The sequence below is a fragment of the Eretmochelys imbricata genome, chromosome 6, assembly GCF_965152235.1.
Source record: "Eretmochelys imbricata isolate rEreImb1 chromosome 6, rEreImb1.hap1, whole genome shotgun sequence".
NCBI classification, from domain to species: Eukaryota; Metazoa; Chordata; order Testudines; family Cheloniidae; genus Eretmochelys; species Eretmochelys imbricata.
Genome location: NC_135577.1, coordinates 84364274 through 84384366, shown reverse-complemented (window position 1 = coordinate 84384366; position 20093 = coordinate 84364274). Strand labels below are relative to the sequence as shown.

General features: G+C 44.3%; 1 protein-coding gene across 1 annotated transcript in view; it reads right to left on the bottom strand.

Annotated features, from left to right (window-relative positions):
* Positions 1-20093, bottom strand: part of AKAP6 (A-kinase anchoring protein 6) — a 295294-nt gene that overhangs the window by 210449 nt on the left and 64752 nt on the right. The gene's annotated exons all lie outside the window — the stretch shown is intronic.

Below are 20093 nucleotides of genomic sequence, written 5' to 3'. Positions count from 1 at the left end.
ATTAGATTGTGGCGAGATGGAAAAAAAATGGGGTTTTAAAAGTGAGGGGGATTTGTGTGAGAGGCCTGGGTTATGATAAAAGATGGGTTGGAAGCCCTTATTCAGGCAGCCAGATGTGGCAGCTGCATCCCTTCTAGTGATATACAAGGCAGAATATGCAGCATTTAATGTAAGGACTGCTGGTCTTTTATGAAAGGCACTATTAAATGATGTCCCTGACTTTACATGACTGGATGATGCTGTAAGGCCCATTTTGAGTGCAGATAGTTCCACCAGAGTCTTCTGTTCAACGTGAGTCAAGGGAAGGTTGAGAGGGTAGCGTGGCCACGATGTTTACATTGACTTAACGAGAGATTTTAAGAGTATGTTCATCTAATATGACCATCCCAGAATTGCTTAAGATAATGCTAGCACTGGTGTATTAGTTTTATTTTTATTTATTCATAGGCTTTTTTAGGATACTCAGAACTCTGGTATCTGAGCACCTCCCATAAATTAATTAAATTATGCCCTCAACAGCTCTGTGAGGTAACCAATGTATCATTATCATTTGTTCCCCTTTGTACAAATAATTCAATTTCATTGGAGCGGGGGACTGGAACCAAGGTCTCCCCGCTCCTGTGTGAATGCCTGGGTTAAAATGGCTGTTCCAGGTGAATGCCCTAACCACTGGGTTAAAGGTGATCGGGGGTGGGGGGAGAGGGGCACTCCTCTAATCCTTTAAAAATGCTTGGGAAAAAATCTTTCAGGTCAAATAAAACAATTAGTTCAACCCCAAACAGATTTTTTTTATTTGCCAAAAGTTTTAAATTTTAACAAAAAAAATTTCAGAACTACCACCGAACAGGGCTCTACCCTCTGGGCCTCAGAGAAGAATACTACAAACCATATTACTGATTGCTTGCCACATCCTAGTGATGCTATCTCAGAAACAAGGTGATTTGATATATACATACACAGGCAGACATATATACATACACACACAAAATAAAGGTGCTCTCTTGTACAGGTTTCATATATTTTACTAAAAAAGTAATATATTACACCCCCATAACAAAGTACTGTTTTAGCAGAATTTTTCAAAAAATATTTCAAGATTTCAAGCATGTAATGCCAATACGCACTAGTACAAAAGGCAGCTCCAGTTTGTATTTTTCCATATTGAATTTCGGAACCCTCCAGTACTAGCCTTTTAGATGTCAAATACTTTTTCTCTCTGCTACGAAATGTGCCACATTTAATATGCCTGTATTTACCACATGAGGGGAGACAACCCACAACAGGTTTATGACCTGAATCATTTGCGTTGTGGGGTAGGAAATGTTTGAAGGGTGTTTTGGGCCTTACTAAATATATAGATAATATCATGTAAAGCTCTGAGGAGCCAGAATCTTTTTGTTTAAAAAAAGATAAAAATTCCAACAACATTATGGACATTAAAATCCCCACTAAAAATAAATAGGTTGGTGGTGGGCACTGAGAAGAGAGCTAAAGGAAAGGAGAGGCATGATGATAGAATGGGGAGCTCTAACCCAAGCTACGTCCCTGTCAGAGAAATATTTTCTGCTACAAAACACAAATCACAATAATCCTACTATTTTTCAAACGATGGCTATAAAATTTTATTGAAACCATTCAAAGAACACATCTGTAGAAACTGAAAATAATTTAAAAAACTAAAAGCCTGACACTGAAAATGACTGTCAGAGGATAGATAACACTGTCCAGCTCCTGAATCTCAATGTCTGGGTAAACACCACCATCTGGAGGCCTAATGGAGCATTGTCAGTCTACAAAATCTTAAGGAGGGAACCCACTGCTGAATTGTAAGCATCTAAATTGGATTTCTAAATCTTACATTCAAATATGTGCCTATTTTTGCAAATAAGTGCTGAGGAACATCATAATGCAGATTTGGATGCCCCGCAACTAAATTAAGACCACAATTTTACTTGACTTGTCATTTGACTTCTGGTAAAATTAAAAGGAAAACCCATATAGTTAAACACATGACAATGGAAATGAAGACAATACATGCGAGCCTAGATCAGATAGGAGATTTCTTTTTCATATTTTCCACGTGTTTATCTCAAACTAAATTCACCATAATCCGTACTTTATTTGTCACAAACTAATGATCAAAATGTTTTTCACAGTAGTGCCTAGGACTCCAACTTATTTATTTTAATAGCCTGATGCTAGTGGACAAAGAGACACCTTTATCATCCCAATGCCAGACTCATGACTCATGTCTGCCTGGAAGGCAGCTCCACTGGAAATTGAAACCTATGCAAATACAGTCAACTGGATCAGGTCTATTGCTAAAGACTAGACTACAACCCTGCTCTTGAAGCTGAACTTCTACTTCTCTTCAGAGAGACAAGGTGGGTGAGATAATATTTTATTAGACCGCCTTCTGTTGGTGAGAGACAAGGTTTCGAGGAGAGCTCTTCTTCAGGTCTTCCCTTTGGCATTATTCCAAGGCCTGGCTACATACAAACTTTAAAACCAAAATCAGTATTTTCAAACAATATGCTGCTCCTTTATCACTTTAAGCACTGAGGCACACATTTGGGTCTTGCTTATTCCATCTGATAAGCAATAGGTATTGCTACATTAGGGCTAAAGCATACTTTTAGGCACAGCCTTGAGCAAAGGATGGTGCATAAACTTAGCACCAGCTCCATGATTACCCTGCGAGACACTCCAAGTCACAACCTAGACTTTACTGAAGATGTGATTACCGGTCTATTGACTGGCTAGCAGTAACAAAAAATCCTATTTAGAATGATGAATACCTAATGAATGTTGAAGATGTACAGTAAAAGACAAAAAAGGGGCTATCTTCATGCAGTTTGTGTTGGATATTTCCTAAAATACATATATATTTTAAGAAATGTTTTTGACGAAATTGGATCTAGGAACATAAGAACGGCAATACTAGGTGAGACCAAAGGTCCATCCAGCCCAGTATCCTGTCTACAGACAGTGGCCAATGCAACAGGTAATGATCAAGTGATCTCTCTCTTGTCATCCATCTCCACCCTCTGACAAACAGAGGCTAGGGACACCATTCCTTGTCCATCCTGGCTAATAGCCATTAATGAACTTAACCTCTATGAATTTGTCCAGTTCTCTTTTAAACCCTGTTATAGTCCTAGCCTTCACAACCTCCTCAGGCAAGGAGTTCCACAGGTTGACTGTGCGCTGGAGTGAAGAAGAACTCCCTTTTATTTGTTTTATATCTGCTGCCCATTAATTTCATTTGGTGGCCCCTAGTTCTTATATTATTGGAACAAGTAAATAACTTTTCCTTATTCCTTTCTCCACACCACTCATGATTTTATAGACCTCTATCAAATCCCCCCTTAGTCTCCTCTTTTCCAAGATGAAAAGTCCTAGCCTTTTTAATCTCTCCTCATATGGGACCCATTCCAAATCCCTTATCATTTAATTGCCCTTTTCTGAACCTTTTCTAATGCCAGTATAACTTTTTTGAGATGAGGGGACCACATCTGTATGCAGTATTCAAGATGTAGGCATACCATGGATTTATATAAGGGCAATAAAATATTCTCCATCTTATTCTCTATCCCTTTTTTAATGATTCCTAACATCCTGTTTGCTTTTTTGGCTGCTGCTGCACACTGTGTGGACGTCTTCAGAGAACTATTCACGATGACTCCAAGATCTTTTTCCTGATTAGTTGTAGCTAAATTAGCCCCATCATATTGTATGTATAGTCGGGATTATTTTTTCCAATGTGCTTTACTTTACATTTATCCACATTAAATTTCATTTGCCATTTTGTTGCCCAATCGCTTAGTTTTGTGAGATCTTTTTGAAGTTCTTCATAGACTGCTTTGATCTTAACTATTTTGAGCAGTTTAGTATCATCTGCAAACTTTGCCACCTCACTGTTTACCCCTTTCTCCAGATCATTTATGAATAGGCTGAATAGGATTGATCCTAGGACTGACCCTTGGGGAACACCACTAATTACCCCTCTCCATTCTGAAAATTTACCATTTATTCCTATCCTTTGTTCCCTGTCTTTTAACCAATTCTCAATCCATGAAAGGAAGTTCTAATCTGGAGAAAGATTTGCCTCTTGATAAAAAAATGTACTCTGCAACACTAGAAAAAAAAATGTAATGCAACACAGTCAGAAAATGAAATACAGGACTAATTACACCATGCAAAAGAATGGAATTTAGTGTGCAATCATGAACCCAGACTCAGGACTGATCAATGAAACAAATAAAATAGGAAAGCAAAATATACACAATAATATTTTGCCATTTTTTTTCTCATGTCATACATCTAACAGAAATGGCTGTACATCCCTATCATTAATAATTTTTACCACTCTCTCTCTCTCTTTTGTATTTGTGGTTTACCTGTTTCTTTGTCTACATAGCTTTTTTAGACAATTTAAGGTAGAAAGAGAGAGCCTCAGCTGGTGTAAATCAGCTTCAATTGCTTCAGTGGAGCAAGGCTGACCTATAATAGCTATGTATCTAATCCAGACACTATGATGCCTATAATTAAACTATGATACGATATATCACAATGTTTTGGAATCTGGAAATCCCAAAGTTACTCACATTATAGCAAAAAAATTGCTATAAAAACAAGAACTCCCCAGGAGAGAGAAAAAAGGAGAGTGGGAGGGAATTCCAGTGTAAACGGATCTCTCTCTTTGAGACCAGCTGAATCAGTTCTGTGATGTAACTGCTCTGTATTGTCCTTGTAAACTCAGCACTGATTTTATTCCAGACACTGGACTCCTAGTAATATTGTTACTATGCTATATTTGGAAAAGTCATATGTTACATAGTGGATATTTGGTAGCAACCTCCATAGCTAAGGATACAAAGCACTTTCCATTATGACCTTCTGTTTGAATGCACTTATACATTTCTGAAATGTGCACTTATTGGTTACAGGTTGTGCGACTGTGGAACATACATTTTTTCTTTTGTGTAAAAAAACCCACAAAGTTTTATTTGCACTTTTTAAAAACAAAGCTACAGGACAAATTGTTTAAATTTAAAACTTGACATGGACATAGTCTTCTCTAGGGTCTATAGCTATTTAATCTGGGTGGATAAGGATTCAAAATAAGAGAGTTGTAAGTACTGAAAAAAATCTAAGTGTGTTCAAGGTATCTGGTAGGCTTCTAGCAGAGTCTAGTAACAGTATTGCCAACCCCAACAGTTCAAAAACTCCCAAATCATGAGATTAGACTAAAGTCCTGAAACTTCTTTTTTAAGAACTGGTCTTTTTTCAATGCCCTCTAATGCCCCTGCCTATCTCAAGAGAGTGTATGTAAAAATAACAAGTCAGACATTTGAATTGTGCAGAGAAATAGGCAGGCCCTGCCTTTCCCTCCCCCGTCTTCTTTCCCACTGTTTAGAGTCTTTTCTCATGCCCTTTGCACCTGCTTCCCAAATCCCTACCACTGCTGAGAGCCATGCCAGGTACATCTGCTCCCTAACCCCCCTCCCCAACACGTGACTCTCCTTGGCAGATTCTTGCAGCCCTTCTAACTGCTGCCAGGCAGACTCCAGCAGCTGACCAGACCCTCAATTCCTCCTTCCTTGCAGGCTCCAGAAGCTGCCTGCCATGTCTCCAGCCTAGAGGAGGCCTGCCCTGGGCTTGGACCTCCATTAATGCCCCCTTCCAGGATTGTGGGGGATGGGCTGAGGCTGCTCCTACTAGCTCCAGAGGTGGGAGGGATGGCTCTGCTGTGCTTTCTGCTGCAGTGTTTTGCGCTGCTCAGAGCACCTCAGTACTGCAGGCTCTAACTGCTGCTACCTGCAGCTTACATAGTACAACAGGGAAAACTACAGTCAGGCCAGGGAATACTCCCTAGCTGCCTGTAGTGTTTGTAAAAAGAAAAGGAGTACCTGTGGCACCTTAGAGACTAACAAATTTATCTGAGCATAAGCTTTCGTGAGCTCACGAAAGCTTATGCTCAAATAAATTTGTTAGTCTCTAAGGTGCCACAAGTACTCCTTTTCTTTCTGCAAATACAGACTAACACGGCTGCTACTCTGAAACCTGTAGTGTTTGTGGAATTGAGAGCAGCCCCCCCAAATTTTGATCATCACAATAACATCACAAATGTCTATCGCTGTAATAAAGCTTAGTCCCTGGTGATATCACTATACATTTCCCCTGGCTTATCGGGGCAGCAGCTCAGATAAGGCACATGTGAAAGTAAATGTCTGACTGAAAGACTGCAAAATCCTTCCCCCAAAAGTGCCTTTATATCTGATAGGCAATAGTCTCCTGTCCCAATCTATGTATTTAACAGGGACAGAAAGTCGTACACATGTCCCTGTCATCTGAGCTACGCTTGCTACTGGAAGCTTCACATTTTTAATTTCGAGTGTGAAATCTGAATGTTATATTACACCATTTGTTCCTTTTTTGGTCTGAAACTCAATAATTTAAGCATTTACATGGTCTCACTTAGACTTTGAAATCCACCTTTCAGGAAATTAAACAGAGTGAGGAAGCGACGAGTTCCTATCTTTCCTGCACCTTTAATTTCACCTAGTTTCTGCTAGATGGGTGTTCATAACTAAAATGGGCCCAGGAAGGCTGATCTGGGGCTTTAGTTTGAGCTGGTTTCTAACAGGCAGTACGTTTAACATTACATTAGAAAAAGAATGACTTTTTTAAAATGAATGCTTAGGATTTGTAGGATATTGCAGAATGCAGTAAAACTTTTGGAGACACACTAAAAACTAATCTGCTTTCTGGGTTTTTTTCCTGTTCAGGATATCCAGGAAGGGTACTGGCCTTCTTGAACCTGAATTTGGCTATGCATGTTTCAGAGATACACTTGTAATGTTGTAAAACATATACTATAAAATAATACAGGATGTAATGTGGCAAGTTAACATTGATGTGGAAACTTTAATGTATGCAGTTCCTGGGCTAAATTCTGCTCTTTGAAACTACGCAGAATTAACTTGGGTTGCATGTGTAGCTGGAAGCAGTATTTGACCATCTTGCTTCTTGAAATTTTAAGCTATGCAATGTTAACATTGCTTAACAATTTATTATTATTATAATTATTAATTTGCATTTAATATGCACATTGAATTATTATGTATTGCATCACATACACTTAATAGAGTACTTTTGGACACAACTTTTATAAAGGCACAAAATCTTTGGAGCGACTACAACCAAGGTTTGAAAAAAGATGTTCCAACCAGGTAGGTCCCAGATATTTAAGCATGTACTAAAAATGTCTATTTACCTATAGACAAAATTATCAAGTTTTAAGGAGGACTGTTGTACCAGTTTTACAAAGACACAGAACCTGCCCTTTACACCACACATCTCAACATAGAAGCACAAGAGAGCAGTACTAGTGAAATCACTATACTAGATCTCCCCCTCGTCCCCTTTATTTTTGGGCACACAAAGGAAGTTTTGACTGTAAAAGAATTGGTTATGAGGTTGTGTGCTAAAAAATGAACGTTCAATTTTATTGCAAACAGAATGTTGTAAAGTTTGCTCCCAATTTACCAAAAAAAAAAAAAAAAAAAAAAAAAAAGACTGACCTCACAAAAGGATGAACTGGCTCTAAGGGCACTTCTATCACAGAATGGCATTAAGAAACCACTTTGTCTAACCACAAAAGGACTTGCATTTGAGTCTCAGGTGGGACTCAGTCCTGCCCACTAGACTTTATTTTCAAAAGGATAAAAGTGCACTTTCTTCATAGGGAAAGGTAAGTCAAAGGAATCCAGGTACTCTGGAGGAGGAGACTGCACAAACAGCCATCGTCAGTTTCATTGGAGCTAGACTTAGAAGCAACAGTCCAATCATCAGCAGTACAGATTATAGAACTCCCTAAGGAGCCAGATGCCACTAAGGAAAAAATTTGTCTGTAGTGCCCTCCAAACTTTGTGATGGCCAATAAGTCCACTGGCCTCATAGGAACATAATGCTGATCAAGCATAACTTCAACAGAATTCTTCTATTCTTTTCATAACAATCCTACTTAATTCAGGATATGATAACTCATATTGCCAATTGGGAATTTAATGGAACCAAGCTAAAATAAATGCATGGAGTGATTAAAATATTTACTTTCCTACTTCACACTTGGCATTCATAGCACAGTGTATGTAACACTCAGGTACATGTTACTTTTTAAAAGGCAGCTTTTAGAAGTTGTTAGAAAGCATTATGCCTACAGGGTATGTTCAGCCAAGAAGAGTCGGATCCAAGAGTGTAATGCTTCTAATACGGGTCTTGTGAACACTAGACTATTTCTCTTAATATTTCCCATTGTTGCTACTAGAGCTACAGGATTGCTGTATAGCTAGCAACAGGTAAAGGGCCAGTATATTCCAAAGGTGTGTGAGCTGCTGTAGCAAAGGAGCATTGAGAAATCAGTTGGGGTATCATCCCCTGGACCACAGGAATGGATTCCTCCCCTGAATACGATCAGACTTTTATGCTGGTGCAGTGTGTTGTTCCCTGTCTAAGAATGGGGCATCAATCAACAAGACACGTAATAGGTTGCCATATCTCTGCAAGCAGACTTAAGGGTATCGCATGAAGGTCTGGCAGAGTTATTTATGCTAGCAAATACAGACTGGACACTGGTGTATAGTGCAAACAGCCACTAAGAATACAATATTGAAAAGCTAAGTGCGCCTGCTGCAGCCCCAGACCATAGAGCAGTATTCAGCTGAAGCAAATACCAGCGCGTATGCAGATGTACAAAGGACTGAAGGGTCTGCTCCCCAGGATGGAGGTTCCTGATAGTTTTCATATCAAGGTGGTGTGAGAAGCGATCTTCATTTTCAGGTGTTGCGGTGTTCCTGAAGCCAGTGTGTCAGGCTATGCTCAAGTTTTACTCCCAAGTATGTGACAACTGGTCGGAATGGCAATGGCCATCCTTGGACATGGATCATGATGGGTTGATTGGCAAGATGATTGTTTAGATGGAAAGTAGTTGTCACTGTCTTGGTTTCACTGAGAATTAGTCTCCACTGCTAGAAGCAGGTGGTCCAAGTATCCATGTTTTGGCTGAGATTCCCTTTCTATCCTATAGCAATTGTTTTCCAGTGTCAGCCCTGAAGATGTCATCAGAATACACATACTTCTCAGCCTGTGTTTCAGGGAGGTCATATAAGGAGGCAAATCTACTGCCATCACATAGCACCCACCATGTGTATGAAAAAGCTAAAGTAGACAAAGTGCAAAAATCGGAGCTCAAGTCCTCATCATAAAAAGTGAAAGACAAAAACAAACACAGCCTGAATGAGATGTCCTCCAATGGGGTCCTCTTCAGGCAAGGGTCACAAACCCTAGTGCCGGGGTCATCTCTCAAAGTGCTGCTCTTCCATATCTAGGGAATCTCAGCAGCCAAGAAGGACATCCTCCTTCATTTGGCTATAGAGCACAAAGCACACTTAATCTTGCTTTAGGAAACACCCCCTGCCATTGACAGTCCATGGTCAATTCCCAGCATTGCTGTTGTGTCTCACCTCCATCATAGGCAATACAGGATATAGCATAGTGGTAACTTCCATAGACGTACTTAAACCAAGATCATTCTTATTTAATTAACCATTAGAAAAACTTATGTAAAATGTTACTTGTATAAACACAGGTAAATACGATGAGTAGGATAGACAGCACCGCAGAACCTGACCCTGTATTAAGGACCGCACTGCTGCCAAATTACTCTTGCTTCCTAGCAGAAATAAGTTTGAGGAGAGGAGAATATAGCTGTATACTGAGAATCTTGTTCAACTTGTCCCCTCAGGAATGCTTATTCTCCACACTCCCCACTCCTTCCTTCCCACTGAGCTCTTGAGAATAAAGGAGCAGGTGCCTAAGAGGCTTGAGACTTGCTTCCGCTCAGTGTGGAAGTCTATGTTAGTGCTGACATTTATCCAAACCCACATGAGGTCTCTACTTACACTTGTACTGGTGCACAACCACCTTGTAAAATAAAGGTCTAAATAGGGAGACTTGTGGCAGCGGGACAAGAGCATGGGTGGAATGAGAAAATAGTCTAGTCAGTCTCTGGGTCCCAAGAGACAGATTTTTGGATGCCACAATCACTCCACCCCCATTAAGCCTCTGACAGATGCTAGAGGGCATAGGCATGGGAAGTAGAGGTGAGGGGGGTGCAGCAGCACGCCCAGGTTTTCCGGCCCCTGGCCCCGAGCCCCTGCCACCAGCCCTGCTGGAGCCCCAGGTCCTGCTTGGCCGGCAGCCCCGGGGGCTCTGCTGCCAGCCCCAGGGTCCTGGCCGCTGGCCCAAGGTCCCATCCAGCCGCTGGGGCTCCGCAGGTTCCTCTGCCGGCCCCAGGATCCCGCTCAGCTGCCGGCCGCACGCACAGGACCTAGCTGTGGCCCCAGCCGCCTCACCCCTGTCCGTGTTTGTCCCGCCCCATGCCCGGAGCCACGGCCCTGCTCCCGGCCCCAGCTCCAGGGGGCAGTGAGAGGTGCGGACAGGAATAAGAGCACCCCCACTCCCAAAACTGTTCCATCGCCACTGCTAGAGGGAACTGTGGGTGCTTAGCACCTTGGAAAATTAGTCCCATAGAGACTGGAGAAACAGTCCAGAGGTCAAATAGCTTCCTAGTTTAAAAAAAAAAAAAGGACATTATTTTGGGGCACCATTTTTCTTATATTGTCTCATTCCAGATGAGGAGAAGATTACTATTTGTTCTTGATCTATCAGGTCCTGATCTTAAATTTGTTTTTCTACCTGTAATTGTGCGATCATTTAGTTAGGTTATGCTTGGCACCTATATAACAGCTTTTCTTCAAGGATTTCAAAGCATTTTTAAACATCTGACTTTTGTTTAAGTTTCACATTAGATCAAAATGCTGGATCACTTGCAGCAGGCTGGGAGTGCCATTCCTGTTGTTTCCACCACTGACCTGTTCATTAAGCATTTCTGGTTTGTGCTCTTTATTATTTACGGGGCATATTAGGAACATGGCCATGAAAAGAAGATACTGGATGGGTGGACCTGAGCACACTCAGTAGCAGAAGATCACAAAAGGATTTACAGGACAAGGGAAATAAGTAATAGGAGGAACCAGGGGCAGGAAGTAAGAGCAGGAAGTGATAAGGGGAAAAGAAGCATGGCAAGGGGGAGGAATCAGGAAAAGGAGAAGGCAGATGTCTGGGGAAAAGCACAAGGTGGGTCTCAGTTCTTTTTTTAGCTTGATAAAAACTAGGATACAACTCAGAATGTAAAGAAAGGTAAGGTGGGAGTGGAGGACAGTGGTAAGAACCAGACACAGTGAATGATGCCTCATATGCCACTGTGAATGCCACAATTCAGGATCTCTCTGTTCAGATATTCAGGAAGAAGAAAAGAGGTCAGTTTTGCAGACTCAAGTGACTGGATAATACAGATAAGGACCTAAACTTTGGATGCTTAATCCAAATGAAACCTGAACTCTAACCTATTTGAATTTCATCCTCTCACCACATATTATCATTTTTGTTTCTCATATTTATCTGAAAATGTTTTTATTCAGAAACAGATTATAGCTAGGTATTTCTCCTGGTGCCTCTGGTTATCTTGAAAATAATTTTTATACTGTTGTGTCATTTTCCTTCCATGCTATTTTTCCTACCAGTGTATCTGACAGGTCTAAGCAGCTGCCAAGGAATAATCAAGTGTGCCCAAAATGCTGTACTAGTATGGGATAAGTTTACATTCCTGTTGTGCAACACCTTTCTGCTGCACATGTGTCAGAGCATCAAATACCTAGAGCTAAGTCTTTTGTAGGTCTTATACTCTCATGTCCCTGTCTCAGCCAAAGACTAGCCAGACTCTACTGACCAGCTAAGAGAGAAGTAATGCAAATCTTTTTTAGGTCACTGTGACAAAGTTCCTCCTCTACCTTGGTGGATCCTGTACTTATTGGCGGATTTGCTCACCTCAGAGATTCATGGCAGCCCTCAGTTTGGCCACTTTCGTGGCTCAAATCTGCCATTCCCTCAGATAACCTCATCACTGGCCAGCATGGGGAAAAAAGAGAAGAACAACCCGCGCAGTCTCTGCTGAGCTACCATGTAGGTCGCGGAACAGCCCAGAGACCTCCGCTCTGGTGGAACCCACAGTCCAGGTCAACTCCTCCTGTGTTTGATCAGGAGTTGGGAGGTTTGGGGGGAACCTGGGCCCGCCCTCTAATCTGGGTTCCAGCCCAGGTTCCCTGTGGATTGTAGCTGTCTAGAGTGCCTCCTGTAACAGCTATGTGACAGCTACAACTCCCTGAGCTACTTCCCCATGGCCTCCTCCCAACCCCTTCTTTATCCTCACCACAGGACCTTCCTCCTGACGTCTGATAATGTTTGTTCTCCTCAGTCCTCCAGCAGCACGTCCTCTCACTCACAGCTCCTTACATGCCTCTTCCTAACTGAAGCGAGGTCCTTTTTAAACCCAGGTGCCCTGATTAGCCAGTCTGTCCTAACTGATTCTAGCAGCTTTTTTTAATTGGCTCCAGGTGTCCTAATTAGCCTGCCTGCCTTAATTGGTTCCAGCAAGTTCCTGCTTGTTCGGGAACTGCCCCTGTCACCTTACCCAGGGAAAAGGGATCTACTTAATCTGGGACTAATACATCTGCCTTCTATCACTCTTCTGTAGCGGGTGTAGGGATGGTCTGTCGTTCATCCTCCTGTCCTTGGATCAGGAGACGACGTTCGACAGGGTGGACCACGGCTATCTCCTGAGCACTCTGCAAGCGTTTGGCTTCAGACCCCAGTTTGTGGGTTTTCTCCGGGTGCTGTACGCCTCCGCAGAGTGTCTGGTCAGGCTCAACTAGACCCTGACCGAATCAGTCAGCTTTGGGCGAGGAGTATGGCAGGGGTGCCTCCTCTCGGGCCAGCTGTACGCTTTGGCGATCAAGCCCTTCCTCTGTCTCCTCCACAGGAGGTTGACAGGGTTGGTGCTGCGGGAGCCGGAGCTGTGGCTGGTCCTGTCAGCATACGCCGACGACGTTCTCCTCATGGTCCAGGACCCGGGCGACTTGGTGTGGGTGGAGGCCTGCCATGCCATCTATTCGGCAGCCTCCTCCACCCAGGTCAACTGGGTCAAGAGCTCTGGCCTGGTGGTCGGGGACGGCTGGCAGGCGAGCTCCCTCCCACCCGCCCTTCAGACCATACAGTGGAGCGTGGGTCCACTGCTATATCTCGGCATTTACCTCTCTGCCACGCATCCCTCTCTGCTGGAGAACTGGCACAATTTAGAGGGCAGGGTGATAGAGCGGCTCTGGAAATGGACAGGACTACTCCGGTCCTCTCCCTTCGAGGGAGAGCTCTGGTGCTTAATCATCTAGTCCTCTCCATGCTCTGGTACCGGCTCAACACCCTGGTCCGGGCCCCGGGTTTCCTGGCCAACCTCCGGACATCGATTCTGGAGTCCTTTTGGTCAGGAATGCACTGGGTCCCTGCAGGGGTTCTCCATCTACCCCTGGAGGAGGGAGGGCAGGGCCTGAAGTGTCTGCACACTCAGGTCCATGTCTTCCGCCTCCAGGCCCTGCAGAGGCTCCTTTATGGTGCAGGTAGTCCAGTGTGGAGCATACTGGCGCATGCCTTCCTGCGCCACTTCCAAGGGCTCCGATACGACTGGCAGCTCCTTTATCTCCATCCGAGAGGTCTTCCACGAGACCTCTCCGGGCTGCCGGTCTTCTACCAGGACCTCCTATCCGGACCTGGAAACCGCTTTCAACAACCAGGTCCGTGGCGGCCATCAAAGGGGCAGATCTCCTCACGGATGCCCTGCTACACGACCCCCAGCTTCGCATGCAGGTGGCGGAGGCCCCTTCGGTGTACCAGAGGTTGGTCCTGGCAGAAGTCACAAGAGTTGGGGACCAGGGAGACTGGCTGGATCCCCTGACGCTCGCTCAGCGCATGGGGCTCTCCAGACCTCATACTCCCCGGCGCGTACTTCAGGCGGTGAGGGCTGTTTTGCCGCCCGCTGCTCGTGTTTACCTTGACCGGGTCCTAAGGGAGGGCGCGCCCCGCCCACCCTCCACCCCAGGCCCGCCGGACCTTTTAATTGCGCCCCTGCCCCGTGGACCCAACTGACCCCCTCACCCCTTCACCATGAGCCAGCTGCACGAGCTGCAGCCGGTCTGCTTCCAGACCTCACCAAGGAAACATCTATACACGCTTGTGCTCCACCCCCTTCATGCCCTCACCTTCATGTCCCGCCCTGATACAAAATGGCAGGACCTCCTGCCACCTTTGGAGGATGAGGAGCCCTGGTGGGCCAGCCTATATTCCACCTTGGTCCTGAGGCCCGCCGGGGATATCAGTTTGCGGCTCCTTCACAGAGCTGTGAGCACGGGCGTGTACTTGGCGCGGTTCACCCCTATCCCAGACACCTGCCCCTTTTGCGGCATGAGGGAAACCCTGGCACACACATATTTGGAGTGTGCCAGGCTGCAGCCCCTATTCCGGCTCCTCACGAATATTTTATTACATTTTTGGTTGCTCTTTTCCCCTCACCTTCTTATTTCTGCACTCCCTATCTGCAGCCCCACAAAGTCATGGGATCTCCTGGTCAACCTCCTCCTGGCCCTAGCTAAAATGGCCATCTATAAAACCAGAGTGAGGAGGTTGGCCAATGGAGTCTCCTGAGACTGTGGGGCCTATTTCCAATCCTCTGTCCATTCACGTATCCGGGCAGAGTTCCTCTGCGCAGAGTTCCTCTGGGCGGTGTCCACTGACTCCCTTGACGCCTTTGAGGAGCAGTGGGCGCTGTACGGGGTTCTCTGTTCGGTGTCCCCATCCAGTTCCCTTCGTTTGACCCTTTGACCACACTCCTGTCCCTGTTATTTCATTAGTTGTCTCCCGTATTTATTTGGTGTCCAGGTTCTGTGGATCCCCCTCTTAGGCTGGGAGGCATCCGTTAGCAGCGGGCAGGCTATGCCCGCCCACTTCCAGGATCCCAATAGGATCACTCTTCTGTAGCCATCTGGCCTGACCCTGTCACAGTCACACAATCTTGTCTGACTCAATTGTCAGGCCTGGGGCCCAGTCTTGCTAACATTTGCCACCATGTAAATAGGGTTACAGATGGGAAGCTAATGGGGCTACCCATGGTACTAAGTGTTTCCAGGATCACACCACTAGGTTGTGACACATACCCACATTCCTAAACTCTTTTGTCTTATATGGGCAATTTTACAGAATATTGAACCTTAGTAGAAAATATAGCAGCTCTTTCAGCACCAATAGTTCACACACATGAAAACTGCTTTTATTCAGAGATCTCTTACATGGATTCACTGGTCCCTAAACCCTGCACAAAATTCAAATCCACAGATTTGAACAATGCCCCTCTCTGACCATCAGCTATTTATAAAGTATGGATCCTGATCCAAAGTCTGTGGCTTGGGCCCATTTCTAATCAGTATTTTTCATTTTTAATAAAGCAACTGGATATTTTTTTCTTAAAATGCTGCCATTATAAACACTGCTGTTGAAGCTATTTATGCTAATACAAGGATACCTGGAGATATTAAATCTTTCCCTTATAATAATTATTTTAAATGTTGTGTTGGCAACTTTACTTTTTCAGACTCTTTCATGGGTAATTTATGTATTGGTTATTAGCCTAAGTGCACCCAAAGAGTAGCTAATCATCACTTGCCCATTTTCCATATTATATGTACTGAACCTATATATTTGGTTTTGTTCCATGCCCAGAAAACAAATAGTGTTTTGTTGCCATCATTCCTGGTCACACATAGCCTGAGTATCTGGGCTTTGTGCAGGCAGCATGGTGAGCAGATGGGGGTGGAACAGCCCCTTTGCTGCTACTATTCCTACCTATGGTCAGCTGCTGCCCCTACACACTCTCTCTGCAGGATTTTGGCACCAATGAATACATGTTAAGTGTTGGTCCTACAGCCCCTCTTCCAGCCTGCCCCTAACAATCCTCCTATACATGAGCATACTAGGAATTGGAATGGAGCCCCCTCTGTGGTGTGTAGGGGATACATAGCTCCCCAACCCACACATGGCTACTCTACTCACCCTTCTTTTCCTTTTATGCCACTTTTCCAGATGAGGGTTGTTGACATGGTGCCAGATTGGTGTGGCCACACTGAATGAATGGTGTGAGCATAACCCTACATGACTTTTAAACATGGTTGAATGGCTGCAGAGGATCCTGGGAGCAGGTTCCCTTTAAGCAGAAGCAAATTTGAAAAAGAACTCGCAAAGTCTGCGTGCTCGATTGACATTGAACCTATTGGTCAGCAAATATGGGCCCATGCAAAAGTAAATATCACCTGCATAAAGTTCCAGCATGGAGCACAGGTCAACCTGGTTATAGTGATCTTACTGCAAGGACACCATGCAGAGAGTCAGAGTGAATGAATGATGAATGAGTAAATGTGGGGTGATCTTTGTTTGGTATCACCCCCAAGCCCCTTCTAAAACACTAATTTAATCTAAAATACACTGGGCATGCTTTTAAGACATGTGACTCCTTTGAGGAAAAAGAGTATAACAATCAAGCAAAGTAAATTGCTGTTGGTTGGGATTCCTTAATTGACACTTGAAGAAGAAACACTGCTAGACAGAGTAGCCAAAACTCTGCTCCATGGGCTCGAGTAGGACTGTGAACCAGAGGGGTCTCAAAGCAACCAAGGCCTGGCCTCGAGGGAATCCGAGACAGACCAGACGACTGAGAAGAATAGACCAGGAGCGAAGAAGCCGTCTATAAAATTGGTAACCACCTTCTCTGTTTGCCAAGCAGGAACTGCCTGAGACTAGCTCAGGGCCTGTTTGTGAAAGAGAGACTCGTTAAGAGGAATGTATAGCTCTTAACGTATAGTTCTTAATGTCTAACGTAAGAGTTATGTGCTTAATATAACCCTTTACCGCTTGTGTAATTCCTTCTCAATAAACTGCTGTGTATTGCAGATAATTATTGTGGATCTTTTTCACTAATATGACAGTGATCTGCTCCACCGGGAGCCAGTAAAGATCCATTTCAGGGGTAGTAGCACCCCCTGTTGTCAATAAGGTGGCAGTGTGGAAAGTAGGGAGGACTGGATCTCCCCTTTCCTCCACAACAGGTTTCAGCTCCTCCTGCGGGATTCCCCAGCGTTCCCAGGCCAGCTGGAAGACATAATCCCTCCAGTATGTCCTGGGTTGACCTCAGGGCCTCCTCCCAGTGGGACATGCCCAGTAGAGTTCCAAAGAAAGGCTACTTTGGTGAATCCTTATCAGGTGCCTGAACCACCTCAGCTGGCTCCTCTCGATCCAGCAGCTCTACTCCGAGGTTCTCCCCAGTCTCTGAGACACAGCCCAGCCACCCTGTGGAGAAAACTCATTTCCACCACTTGTACCCGTGATTTCGTCCTTTTGGTCACTACCAAAAGTTCATGACCGTAGGTGAGCATGGGGATGGAGACTGACCTGTAAACCAAAAGCTTTGCCTGAGAACTCAGCTCCTGCTTCACCACCACAGATCGGTACAATGCCTACATCATTGCCACCGCCATACCAATCTGCTGGTCAATTTCACACTCCCGCTTACCATTCCTCATGAACAAGAGGAAGACCCCTAGATCTTTGAACTCTTGCACTGAGGGCAGCTGCTTCCCCTTCACTGGAGACAGCAGGCTACTTTCTTCTGGGGAAGGACCATGACCTCTGATTTGGAGATGCTGATTTTCATCCCAGCTGCTTCACACTCAGCAGTGAAATGTTCGAGTGCACATCAGAGATCGCAGTCTGAAGAAGCAAGATCATTATGATCTCTGAAAGGAGCAGAGATGCCACCTCCAAGTCCCCGTTGGGGTTGCCGGAGTCCAATGCCCGTATTGAATGAACTCGACTTAATACCAAGAATATGAACAGAACTCTCACTCTGAGAATAGAGGGACTGGCTAGCACACAAAAGCGGCATTGGCACTGCATACTCCCGCAACACTTCCCACAAGACATCTCAGGGAACACGGTCATATGCCTTCTCCAGGTCTACAAAACAAAGGTAGATCAGATTAGCAAACTCCCACAATTCCTCAAATATCTGTGAGAGAGCAAAGAGCTGGTCCATCGCTCCACGGCCGGGATGGAATCTGCATTGTTCCTCCTGCATCCGAGGTTCAGCTAACGGGCATAGCCTCCTCTTCAACACTCTGGCATAGGCTTTGTCAGGGAGGCTGAGGAATGTGATCCCCCTGTAGTTGGAACAGACCCTCCGGTCTCCTTTCTTAAAGATTGTGACCACCATCCTGGTTTGCTAGTCCAGAGATACCTCACCCGCCTTTCATGCAATACTGAAGAGGCACGCTAACCACAACACCGTCCAGTGCTTTCAACATCTCCGGGTGAATCTCGTCCACCCCGCTATCTTACCACTATGAAGGCACTTTACTGCAGCATCAGACCGCAGCATCAGAAATAGATCTGATCTCACTGCCTCCTGAAAGTAGGGCATGTCAAAGTGTTCCTTCCACCTGTCAATCTTCTCAGCTGAGTCAGCGTTTCACCACCCTTGCTGAGAACGGTCTGGGCAACGTCCCGCTGACCCCTCCTAATGAATGTGTTGCCAGAACACCTTTGAGGCCATCCAGTAGTCATTCTCTGTGGTCTTTCCAAACTCCTCCCAAGCCTGGGCTTTCACTTCAATGACCGCCACAGACTTAGCCCTGTTGGCCAGCCGGTACATCTCAGCCATGTCAGGAGTCCAGTTTTCAAGCATTTTTTGGAAGGCCTCCTTCTTCGCCTTGACGGCTTCCCTCACCACTGGTGTCCACCGGCAAATCCTAGGGTTGCCACCATGACAGTCATCAACCACCTTCAGACCGCAGCTTTTTGTGGCTACCTCAATGATTAAAGCCCTGAACATGGTCCACTCAGACTCAATGTCCAAGACCTCACCTTGAATGCAGAAGAATTTCTTCTGAAGGTGGGAACTGAAGTTTTCCTCACAGGGTTCTCCTCCAGACACTCCCAGACAACCCGCACTGATGATTTGGGCCTCCTATATCTATCCGGCTGGCACCCCAGGCATCATATCTGACTCACCAAGTGAGTGGTTGACAGCTCTGCCTCTCTCTTCACTTGGGTGTCCCGAACATACTCCACTCACCCCTCCCCAGTAAATTGTACAAAGGGCTTTGTACCTTCTCTCCATGCTTGGCCACCTTCTAAGAGCTGAAGCTGACAAATGGCCCATGATGTTTGGAGAGTGATCTACAGACAAAATACACACCCTCACCTAGTTGGTGTAAGAGCAGCTCTTAGGAATTTATTTTAACAAATGTCATTTATACTTTAAGTAGCTTTGTCAATAACTTTAAAGTGAAACTTTAAACTTTAAAGCAAGAAAGCATGGGACATTTTTTCTGGCAGCCACAAGTAGGCTTAAGCCCTGATTTTGTAAAGAATATTACTGTAGGTTCTTAAATATTACCAACAAATAAATAAACTTATATTTGTAGCCAGATCCTATTACTACAGTTAAACTGTTTGCAGTGGATTGAGTTTACTTTTACAATGGATTGCACAAAATCTATAGACGTGCAAGTTCTATTTTGTAAACTTAAGAACAGTAGCACATTTATGCTATTGTTTCTTAATTCAGAACATAAATTTCAACCTTAATTTTGTTGCAATAAAATAAATTGCACCAAACATGTGTTACCATTAGAGGCTTCATTAAAGAAAAATATATTCTTTTCATTAGAGAGTACAGGATTCTGGTTTACAATTTATTTTTTACTATTACATTTTTAACAGTTCTGTATATTTTCATGTGTTTTGTTCATTTAAACAGGAAAGTATACTAAAAATCTGTCAAGCAGCTGCAGTAGTGAGATCTGGCCTCATGAGGGTGCTACATTACCATTTCTAAAAGGATTCTGAAATGCAGCAGAAAGGGCTAGGTGGGAAAAAAACTTTTGCACTGAATTAGAATGGCACGTTTGCTTCTGTGTAATTAGTGAATATATTGACCTTCTACTACATCCTTGACATGCATTATATGACGACCATGAGTCATAAAAGAAATTAGAACCCTTAATTCAGCATTTCCTACTGAAATGGGGCTAATT